The sequence below is a fragment of the Trichosurus vulpecula genome, chromosome 8 (assembly GCF_011100635.1).
Source record: "Trichosurus vulpecula isolate mTriVul1 chromosome 8, mTriVul1.pri, whole genome shotgun sequence".
Classification (NCBI taxonomy): domain Eukaryota; kingdom Metazoa; phylum Chordata; class Mammalia; order Diprotodontia; family Phalangeridae; genus Trichosurus; species Trichosurus vulpecula.
The window spans coordinates 102,467,267-102,476,699 of NC_050580.1; positions in this window are offsets into that span (position 1 = coordinate 102,467,267).

The window sequence follows — 9,433 nt, forward strand, 5'->3', positions numbered from 1 at the left end:
TTTATAAAAGAAAGGTTTAAATTTAATAACCTCTAAGGTCTTCCCTAGGTCTCAAGTTATGATGCTGTGATCCGCAAATGTGGCAATGAGAAATAACTGCTTTGTTCTCAAGAATTCTACTTGAGAAGCAGCAGAGGGTAGCAGAAATGCCACAGACCCGGGTTCAAATCCTTGTTATGTTACCAATTTTTCAGAGAGTCACGGCTTGTTAAAGAAGAGATTTGGACTGCATAACCTCTAAGACCCTTCCTAACCCAATATTTAGGTATAGTTGGGAGAGCACTGGACCTGGAGTCAGGAAGACCCATGTTCAAATCCTGCTTTAGACACTTACTTGCTGTGTGACCTGGGAAAGTCAACTTAATTTCTGCTGGCCTCAGTTTCCTTATCTGTAAAATGGAGATAATAAACAACTTTTTCCCGTGGTTGTTGTGAGGATAAAATAAGAGAGTGTGTATAAAATGCTAGCAAGCCCTAAAACCACATAAATGCTAATTATCATTATGGTTATCTGCCACAGGTTAGGCCCTATGAGGAATATAATAGCTAATAATAAATAATAGATATAGCTATATAGTATTTACTATGTGCCAAGCTTTACAATTATTTTGTCATTTGATCCTCACAACAACCTGGGACGTGCTATTATTATCCCCATTTTACACACATGAAAACTAGGGCAGCAGAGATTAAATGACTTATCCAAGGTTACCCAGCTGGTAAAATTTTGAGGCCCTGTTTGAACTTTGGTTTTCCTGACTCCAGATTGGCTATTCTATCCATTGTGCCACCTAGCTTTCCCCTATAGGTAAGAAAAAAGATGAGATCACTGCCTTTTTGTTGCCTATATAGTCTAAAAAGGGAAATTAAACACACGAGTAAAGAAATTACCTGGCAGGGGCGCAGTTAGGTGGCACAGTGCATAGAGCAGTGGGCCTGGAGTCAGGAAGACCTGAGTTTAAATCCAGCCTCAGACACTTGCTACCTATATGACCCTGGGCAAGTCACTTTACCCTGTTTGCCTCAGTTTCTTCATCTGTAAAATGAGTTGGAAAAGGAAATGGCAAACCACTCTAGTATTTTTGCCAAGAAAACGCCGAATTGGGGTCACAGTGAGAAATGACTGAAACAACTGAATAACAACAAAAAATAATTACTAACCATATGAGGCAACACTCCATTTCCTTTACTAATTTTTAAGCTATTATGAGTCGGGGTGATATAGTAATACACATTTGATAGGAAATACTTGATAAATCTGTTTGCTAGATACAAATCAATGTGGGTTGAGAAGAGAAAGGTAGAACACTGGATTTGGAATCAGAATACTTAGATATCTATCCTGACTCTATTACTTCCTAACCATGTGAAAGCTGGCTAAGTCTCATTTTCCTCATATACAACATTAGGATACTCAGACTTGTACCATCTGCCTCATAGGATTGTGAGGAAAACGCTTTATAAACTGCAAATATTGTGTCTTTAGAGGCAGGCAGCATAATATAGTAGAAAGAATGCCGAACTTAGAATCAGGAGACTAGGTTTCCTGTCCTTGAAGCCTGACTTTGACATTTTTTTTTTGTGATGATGGACAAATCCTTTGGCTTTTCTGAGACTCAGTTTCCTCATCAACATTACTCACCTTGGGTGGATGTTTGTTGTAAAGAAAGTACTTTGTAAACCATAAACCCCACCATAAATGTGAGTTGTTGCATAGTACAGTTTTCCATACACCATACATTTAAGTGAACAGACAGCTTGGAAGGAGTCCTGATTGAGCTACATCATCCCAAGAGTATCTGTAGGCGAAGCGGACAATAGGAAAACAAATGGAACACATTTGTCGACATTTCTGTAATGATTTTTTTTTCACCATCAGTAACAGAAGAATCATTCCATGTGTTAGACTCAGAAGTGCTATGTTGCAAAAATGAAAAGGCACTAAAAAAGATGAAGTTGGGAAAACTGACTCAACCAGACCAAGGACACCCTAGAGGAAATCTGTGCTGGAGTCAGGATAATCCTGAGAGCATTGAGGGGCTGTTTCGCAAAATTTCTCAGAGTGACGATACTAAAAGAATGGAAATAAACATGGATGATATTATTGTCCCAAAAAGACAATCAAGAAAATATCAATAATTACTTAATCCTACTCCTACTTTCTTATTTTTATGAAATCTTTATGAGAGCAAGCTATGCACATGTCAAGGGTATCCTTGAAAATATGAGAATGAAACAGACAAGCTTTTGCCAACATTTCTCTAACAGCATACCTCATCTTTACAATCAAATAATACCTGAAAGGTACGGACAGGACAAGAGTCCTCTGTTTATTGTTTGATTACAAAAAAGCATTTGATATAGTAGAACAAAACCAACATTAAAAACTCTCCAGAGACAAGGAGTCTCTCAGGCAGATGTTAAGATTGTGCAACGATCCTTGATAAAGTCAACTACAGAGATAACTTTGTTCAGCAGTTCTTTGATAAGATCAAACAAATAGGACTGGGAGATGTGTTGCTCATCAAAGGTATTCTCTGTACTATAATGGAAGAGATCCTGAGTAAGGTCCAGATGAAAGAGAGAGATTCCCTGTGGATGGTGAAAGTCCTCCAGGTGCTTCTAAATGTAGACAACATTATTCAAATTGCATCAAGCCCTGGAACATTATAGGGCCTCTCAGTGATATCTATGATTTCTTGAAAGAGATTGAGCTTATAAGTCCATCCAATGGTGCTGTGAAAAGAATGATGAAATTGGAATCATCGGACCCAAGTTTGAATCTTGGTTCTGCCACTTACTGCTTATGTGGCCTTGGATGAGTCACATAAAGGCTTGGGGCCTCAGTATCTTCTATCTGTAAAATGAGGGTTGGATTAGATAACCAATAATTTCTCTTCAAGCTCTAGAACTATGACCTTATGAGCAAACAGATGAAAGATATCAATTGTCCAGATTATGACATGAAATTAAATGATGAGTCAATTGAGTTAAGTTATCAGTACATATAACTGGGACAGATATTCTGGATAGATTATGAGTAGGGTCCCGAATTGATAGAGGAAGTGAGGGAGATGGATTATACAGTGCTTTGAAGATCCTAAGCTGTGCCCTGACCCTACCCTCCCCTTCCTCCAAGAGCCCAACAGCATATATTTTTTTTAAAAACAGAAATGTTCTCCTGGCAAGGTTGTATAATTATGAATCTTGCAACACTATGATCTCTGAAGAATCAAGAATTCGGCGTCTCCAAGGCTAATGGAGAAACCCCAAAGGGAGGGAAAGATAAGCAGGCTGTAATATATTTCCAGGCAGGTCAGTTTGAAGCCCAATAGTATTTTGAGAGATTCTTACTCCTATTTGGGAAAGTCAAGACCTTCAGATTATTAGGGTAAGTTTCTTCTGGCACTGATGCTGAAATATTAAAGCAAGGTGGGTAGAAGGTCTTCCGTTATAAACTGCCTTCAGAAAGCTTTCGAGTCCTTCTAATGGGGATATTTTTCTTCTTCAGAATCATGCCTACATTGTAAAGAACAGGTACTTTGGATTTTCAAAGAAAGCTGATAACTTTAATATTCTCTGGCAGGAGGGAAAAAGTCTCCCTCATTTTTTTCAGGGATGAGATCCTGCTTAGCAGTCAGGTATGTGATACCCACTTTCAAATGAGAGGGGGATAAAGCAATTCCATTTTGCTGTGGCAGCCTTGTTCATAGATGCCAGCATTTGCATTAGAAAAAACAGAACAGAACAAAATGTACTTGGGCCCAACAGTATCTGATACTTGCTCTGATAAAAAGGTTAGGGCTTGGTGGAAGCTCCTATTTCTTCTGCTAATTAGCAGCCCCTCCCTCACCTCTACCCCAGTTGGTCCCCTTCCTCTCCCTTCTCACACACAAAAAGAGAGCTCATTAAAAAGCAAAAGATACCACCGAGACTCACTGCCGTTTCTTCAGACACACACACATGCCCACAGAGGACTGATCAGAAAATCTTAACAATCCAAGTATCTTTAAAGAGCTTAACTAAAAGTAAATGAGGCTTTTATTCCTGACGGCCTGAAAAGACAGCTTGTCTGTCCTCCATCTTCCCTGTCCTCGTTGCCAGGTGAGAAAAGCTCTTGCTCCTTGCCTTTAACTATACCTATGTTAGTTCCCCTATGTAAGAGACTGTATAGTCTAATGGATAGATGCAAAGATGGAAAGATCTAGGTTCAAGTTGTGCTTTAGAATGTACTGGCTGGGACGGTGACACAGAGAAAAACACTCAATCTCAGTATTCCTAGACGATGCTCTATCATTATGTGTTGAAGAACTGATAACAGTCTATGTTGGGGGTGTGTGGGGGTACATATATAAATGAAATTATAGGTCCATTTCTTCTACTTTCTACCTCCCCTCTTCCCAAAAAGTATATACTAATATCTAGATGGTGGAGCTACGATAATTGATTTATTCTCAAAGGGGTCACCCATATGCAAATTGGCACACAATACCGCTCCTATCATAATTCTGATTCAGGACTTAACAAAGCTTTTAGGCAATATGCTTCTTTTTTTTTCCAGCACATAGTTAGTAAGCTAGCCAAAAGCCGCCCACCTTCCGGCGACAGCATGAAGGAAGGATTAGAATAGATCTCACCAATTCAACTCAACAATTCATTCGCCTTGTTACAAAATCTTAAAACAAAACAATCTGGGTTTTTGGGAGCTAGGCTTTTGACAAGCAGTATCTGCTCTAGGTATGTCTTTCCCCCCAACTGGTATTACCTATCTTTTCTGGAATTTTCCATGACTCAGACTTTCTGAGTTGGAAACTTCGTACCCATGCAACTTTGCTAAACGGCAACTCTCAGCCTGTAAATCCCATCGGTTACTCTTGAGCAAAACCTGCTTTTTCTTATAAAGCCCATGGTTGTTGCTTCCCTTACTGTTCTTCTGATCTTAAGGTGTCTAGTATTGGTCTAGTACAGGGGTGGGAAACCTGTGGTTTCAAGACCTCCTGTGGCCCTCTAGGTCCTCAAGTGCAGCCCTTTGAATCCAAACTTCACAGAACAAATCCCCTTAATAAAAGAATTTGTTCGGTAAAACTTGGACTCAGTCAAAAGGCTGCACCCAAGGACCTAGAAGGCATGTGGCCTTGAGGCCTCAGGTTCCCCACTCCTGGTCTAATATATGTAGATCCATCACCCCAATACTGGAAGTACCAGCTTTGGTGGGCTGCTTGGGTTTTAAAGGTATTGGTTTCTGCCTCTGTGTGTGTAGAGGTGGGGTGTGTCCTAGTGGAGGAGATGGGTTCCCCCACCAAATAAAGGGTGACTCTGGAGTGATGGGCAGTGATGGGTGATGGGCAGTCTCTCCATAGGATTAACTTTTAATTACCTTTTACATCTGGTCATAGCCGGTAACCATTGCCTCCAGAGTCTATTGATCACTCTGGTTGTACCTTTCCCTTGTTGCCCCGCTTTCTTGTTCTGTTTTCTTACCAACTGTTCTCTCATTCTTCAAGCCTTCCCTTGTGTGAGTTCAAACTTGCCAAAGACCTTTTGATCCTAGCATCACTGACCAAACTGACTCTTTGGGTCTTAAATGCCCTAAACTATCCTAGTAGACTGGAAGACCTTTCTTGACCACTAATTTCTTTCAGCAGTGAATAGGTGTGAATCAATGAGCTAGATTTCAATGATGTGATGTTGCATTATATATTAGGCAGTAGAGGTTTGGTCTGAGTTTTACCCAGATTGCAAAGTTATTCATTAATGCTTAGAAAATTACACTTTCCTCCCAAATCCTAAAGAAATTTAAAATAAAAAATTTCAGAAGTCTCACAACAGTCCTGGTTGTTTTTTTATTTTAAAAGGAGAATACCAACAAATTTGGTTATAATAGTAAACAAACATTCTAATCAGATAACATCTAGATACATATGTTGGGGGGTGGGGGAAAGGTAGAACTCTATAATATACCCCGGGCTTCCCAGTCCCTGAGGATGGTCCTAAATCAGTTAGTTACCCATTGCCTATTCCCCCTCCATTATGGTTCTGGTGTTAGGAGAAGGTGGGATAGATAGCTTGGCTAAAGAGGAAAGCCCACAAAATTACTTGCCAATAGCTATTGTTTGCCCACAATCTAGCACCTAGAGAAGGGTATTGGTCTGTATTTCCCAGAGAGATTACATAACTTGCAAAGCTAAGATTTCAGCAAAACTGACACCTTACTGGGTTACCTCCATGCCTTCCATAGCCAATGCCTTGTACAGGACACACATAATATGGTTATTCCTATAGTGATGGTTGTTTCATGATGGAAGTAACATAAAAGTTGTATAGGTTAGGCTGGTTTTGCAACATCTACTCGACTTCAGTAAGTTAGTTAACTAGGTCCCTGTCATGTGGACAAGGCTTGTTTTGCTGCCCCACCCCTCATCCCCGCCCAAGAAACAATAAAATGTTACTCAAGATTTAATTAGTACAGGGGATGAAGACTGGAACTTTTGACATAGTTTCTGTGCTGTCTACGGATAAAAGCCTAGCACACAAAGAGCCGAGGCTCCTCAGGCTTAATGGACTCCTTGTGGCCTTGTGAGTCAGCACACACCCTTTAGATCAGCCCCATCTCCCTTTGCAGACAAAGGTGGCTGTGTCTTCTTGAACTAATTCTGCAAAACATTCTTTCCTTGCTATTAAGTAAACTCCTAGTCTTAAATATTATATGGCCTATGAGTGTCTCATTTCATATCTAAACCTGAACCACCACAGTGGCCTGAGTCAGGCCTGGTCCAGTACACCATATCACTTAAAGGAGATTTCAAGAAAACATCAGCCTAACTACAATGCCTGCAAATGTTTTCACCTTAGCAGAGCATAGAACTAGGTCTCATTCTCAGAGACTTTAGCATTCTGTCACTACGTCCTCTCTGTCTGTGAGATAGGGATTTGGCACTACTATTAAAACATCTTGGAAGCATTATGCCTCCCAATATCTGAGCTGTCCTTGTTCATCACTCTGTGTCTACTGATGTTGCTTCCACAGGTCTTCATTACTTTAATAAAGCGGCAGAACAATGGGAGAAACTTCTAGGTCATTGAACACATAAAGTTTTTAGACCCTAGATGGTGAAATTGGCCATATCAAGCATTTGGGAAAATTAGAACCTTGTGAAGTTGCCAAAATCATCGTGTAATTGTTATTACCCTTGGCCATTGGTAGGATATAAGTGTTACTGTCTGGTGTTAATGTCTCGCATTTACAACGAGTTCTTCAAGATTGCTAATGTGTCTTCTCCATAATAACCTGATGAGGTAGGTAGGGCAAGTATCGTCATCCCCATCTTATAGACAAGGAACCTGGAACTCTGCCAGGTTATAAGCCCGAGGTCATCAAGTAAGGAAATGATGAGCCAAAACTTTAACTCAGGTCTTCTGGCTCCAAGGTCAGTGCTCTCTATTCACATAGAGGAGAGACGGCAAAAAGAAGAGAACAAATGGGAAGCAAGACAAGAAAAGAGGAGTGCCATATCGGAATTATGAGCATTTAGAGACAGAAGGAACTTAAACATCTGAACTCCCTCTTCTAACACAAATCTTGGATCAGAAAATGCTTGCTGAATGAATGAAATTAATTATTCCATCTGAATCACTAACTCTCGAAGATGACATTTAACTAAATGGAAACTGCTCCAGTGAAGTCGTTGAAAATCTGAAGTCCAGAAGCTTAGTTGTAATGTCCTGAATCAAGCTCTAGTTACTTTGTTTCTGGAGCTCAGGTGTCCAAAGGTCCCAAGGGCTTTGTGAGTAAACAACTCTAACCTCTGGTCTTGAACTTTAAGGTTGAACTTGAAGTCAAAGGACATGAGTTCAAATATCACTTTTCCCACTCTCTTTCTGTGTGACCTTCAACAGGTTACTTAACTTCCCTGGCCTTCAGTGTCTGCAAAATTAGGAGGTTGGATTATAAGGCCCCGCCAGATCTAGAATTCCGTTCTATATATTCCTTGGCACTACCTTGTTTGATTTGGGTTTCATTTAGTTTTACACATCTCATTTCATTTCCTCAGAGCCTCCTTCATCTCCAAACTACGTGAAGAATTGTGGAGAAGGGAAAGGTGAATAAGATGGAGGCCTCACTCTGAAAGTTCTCGTAGTCTAGTAGGGGACACAAGACAATAAGGGAAAGTTATAATCAAATTTATAAAAAATAAATTTAAATAGTAATAATTTAATAAATATTATTTATTTGCAATATATTATATAACATTTAGTAAATAATATAAATAATAATTCAAATAAATTTAAATAAATAAATTAAAAATAAAAATAAATAAAAATTTATTAAAGGTATAATCAAATTTATAGCCAAAACATGGCTTATGACAGTGAGTTTATATGATGAGAGAGGGCTTCCAACTAGTGAACCAGAGAAGGCTTAACGGAGAAAGTCCCATTTAAGCTAAGACTTGAAGGATAGAATTTCCACAGGTAGAGATGCAGAGATTAGGGTATTCCAGGCATGACATAAAGTAGAAATCCTTTTTGGATTCACTTTTTTAGCTCACCAGAGTGCCAGGCCACAGGATTTAGAAAGGAAAGAGATCTGTTAATTCACCTCTCAAAATACTTTCTTCTAAACAACCACATATCCCATACTCTGAACTATCCAAGCAGATTCCAAGAAATCCATGGAATCATCCTCCTTGGAAACCTTTAGTAAACCTAGGCAAGCATGAATCATATAGTTTGGGCTGAGGCAAAGGAAGGAAATAAACAACTTTTGTTAAGAAAGACAGCGTATTATAATAGAGATAGTGCTGGATGTGGCATCAAAGAATCCATGTTTGAACCCTGGCTTTGTCACTTGCTACCAACGTGACCTCAAGTCATTTAACTTCTCCAGCCCTCAGTTTCTTCATCTGTAAAATGGCAGGGTTGGACTAAATGACTGTGACAATTTGTCTTAATGTTATTAGCTTTAGGGGTCATCTATACTAACAGAGGAGTAGTAATACATATTCATGTTTCAAAAGCATTTCTTAATCACTATGTGAGGGAGATAATACAAGTGTGTTTCAACAATCCTGCTAGCAGCTATTGTGGGGGTGAAAGACCAACACAAGCCCAACAACAAGCATGCTACCAGCATGCTGCAAAAGCCCAGATTCTTTTGATCTGCTTTACTAAAAGCAACGTTAAGGGGTTGACAAGTTTACTTTAATTCAGCATACAAACACCATTCACTTAGTTCAGAGGAAAAAGCCAGTACCCTGAACTTTGGAGCAAATACAAACAAATTGCAAACATCAACAGACAGACCAAATACAATTCATAGTTACCAACATCTAGGTTCAGCCCGGGAGCTCGTAACAAGGGCTGGCATAGAGCCACGAGTGCCACCATGGCTGTGGGCAAGAGCTCCGAAAAATAGAAAGCCAACCCCTGGTTT